Raw genomic sequence first — 2,962 nt, forward strand, 5'->3', positions numbered from 1 at the left:
CGATGACCGCCCAGAAAAGAAAAGAAAAGAAAAGAAAAGAAAAGAAAAAAGAAAAGAAAGCAGACATCTTGCTATACATCTTCAAAGAAAAGGAAAGCTTGAGGTTTTGAAATGAATTCTGGAAAATTGAGAGACATTGCTGCAATGTTTTAAGGGAACTTAACTTCTCCTGTCAGTAGTACTGTAGTTTTCCTTGTGCGTGTGTGTTTAATATGTGTGAAGCAAAGAGGAACAGAGGGAGAGATGGGGTGGGAGCATAATTACATGCTTTCAGGCATAAGCAAGCAAAGTACTTACAGTATGGCTTTGGTGGAACTGAATTAAAAATTCTCTCTTTATCCTCCATCAGCAACTTGACACACACACAAAATGATTTCTTTTAAGATGTGAAGTGACCCAGATGTTGTGGCAGTAAGCAAAATCATTTAGACACTTGGAATGGAAGGCTGTCAGGCTGTACGATAAGTCTAAAATACTGAGATAAAAATATTTGCCTCAATCAACAAATGTGGTTATATTTTCACTCATCTGTTTTGTGACTGCTAGCAAGATAAACCAGAAGTTAATCAGTGGATTTGGATGAAACGTGGTGACAGATGGACAAATGCCCAAGGTTCAGCTGATCAGATTTTGGTGATTTCTGGGTTTGGGATGACTGCCACAGGGAAATGATCAATTTTAACTCGCACGTATTACAGTAAGTTAACCTGTTAGTTGACATAGTTCAAATCAAAGAGCTTTTAAAAAGACTTTGATTTATACACTACAAGTATGTTTCTATACAAAGGCAAATTGATGATAAAATGACATTTCTGGATAAAACTCAACCTTGCTTGGAACAGTTGAAATGATTTTTGATCAAAGTATGCCTACCAACAGGAGAAAACATGCAAGTGCTGTAAGTGATGTCACATGCATAGTAATTACAAAACATAAACATATGGAACATAAAACAGTATGTGCGCTGTAGCCAGTAGTGGCTTTTTAGAGGGAATAAGGTTTTAACCTGTGATTCACAGTAATCAGTAATCAACTAATTAAGGAAAAAACACTTAATAATAAATAGTTGTGATCAAACATTTACATACACTCATTATGGGTATGTACGTCATGGTAATTTTGGACTTTTAATTATTTCTTTGAACTGTTCTTTTTTTCCTGGGTGGAATGATTGTACATTATGCATCTTTAATAACTTTACAAAACAAGCATTTGGTGCGAATGTTTGAATCTATTTCAGATTTTCTCTAATCCAAATAGGAACAAAAGTATACGCATAGGCTCAAATGTATACATTGATAAAAATAAATAAATAAATAATTAAAGGAACACTTTGAAAATACATCTCAATGGAAAAACTCATGCTGACAACAAAAGACAACAAAAATTCCAACATTGTAAATGAAAGGATGGAGCTGAAAAGGTAAAGGAGAAAAATAAAAAGAAACTAGAAATAGATGCAGCAAAATGTGTCAAATTTATCAACGTTTTTGCTGTTGGGGTTGCAGCAGTTGCACCATCAACAGTAGTACCAGCCACAACTATTTACTGTTGCTAGCACTAGGCTTGCAGTGCAGTGCAGGAGGAGGGACAGCAGTCCCAACAACAGAGTAAGGAAGAGACGAAGGATTTCAATTCAGCTCAATGACATCAGAATCAGAATCAGAGAAACTTTATTGATCCCAGAGGGAAACTGAGTTGGCAGCAGAATATGTTAAATACATACAACAGAAAACAAAGCAACTGTATAAAATAAAGTGTAGAAATAGAGATTTAAATATTACCATAAATATATACATAAATATAAAAGCACCAAGTATTAACACTGATTCTGGGATACTACAGATATTATATCGCATCATCACATACTTGTCTAGTATTTGGCCATATAGACGTGAACTTTAAACTTTATTTCAGTTATGTCTTAATAATGGCTTGAATGCAAAACCTCTGACAAATAGGCTAGAGGAATGTTCTCCAGTTTAAACATTTACACTATGGGAAAAAGGGATAAAGCAAAGTTTAGTTAAGCCATTTTGAAGGCATTTCTGCATATAGTTTTAATATGCAGATTTAATAATCTGCAAATACAGAACAAAACAAAACAAAACCAAATCCCACCTAACTAAACAGATGGGCCTCATAAGAAGTACTTGTTATATTTTGCATATTCATAAATGCAAAAATAAATTAATAAAATTAAACTAAAAAGATAATATAATATAATAATAAAATTAAAATTTATTTATTTAGGATTCGTCCTTCTGATTTACTTCAAACCTAAAGGGTGCACTCCTATAAAGTTGGCTGAGTTGTGATCTAGTTTTTCGGACCTTTTAAAGTCACAGACCTGTGTGACACCATGACTTTGATAGAGGGTACGGCAGTAGTAACACTGAAAATCCACATAATCATTAGCCCAAAGGAAAGTCAAAGCAGTCATTCCCTGAGATCCTAGAAAGGAAGAAGGGGACTAACTTCAGTCCAGACCACAATGGCTCTGGTTTGCATGAGAGCATTTTGATTTTGAATTTTAGATGTAGATAGGAATTTGAGGGTCTCAAGCCCCATCGCGCAACTGACTTTGTAGAAGCAAAAGTGCAGTGTTTTATGCTATAATTTCCCAGTCAAGCAGACTGTTTCATTTGGCTTTCAAACTTTTTTTTTCTTCTTGTAACTCATTTTCAGAAAAAGTGGCCTTAAAAATCAAGTACACACTCTATATGACTTGTTTCACTTCTTCAGCAGTCTACTAAAAGAATGGTGCTAAAAATACATATTTTATTAAACATTTTTTAAAATTATAACTGACATAAAATTGACATATTGTACTTTTCTCCCATACTTCTGTTTCCTTTTATAGTCATTTCAGCTACAGAATGAACAGTCCCACCTGTTCTTTACTCCAAACATTTAAACTTCCGCTCAGGGCAAACCTATGTTGAAATCGTGTAACTTTGTA

This window comes from Oreochromis aureus, linkage group 5 (genome assembly GCF_013358895.1).
Source record: "Oreochromis aureus strain Israel breed Guangdong linkage group 5, ZZ_aureus, whole genome shotgun sequence".
NCBI classification, from domain to species: Eukaryota; Metazoa; Chordata; class Actinopteri; order Cichliformes; family Cichlidae; genus Oreochromis; species Oreochromis aureus.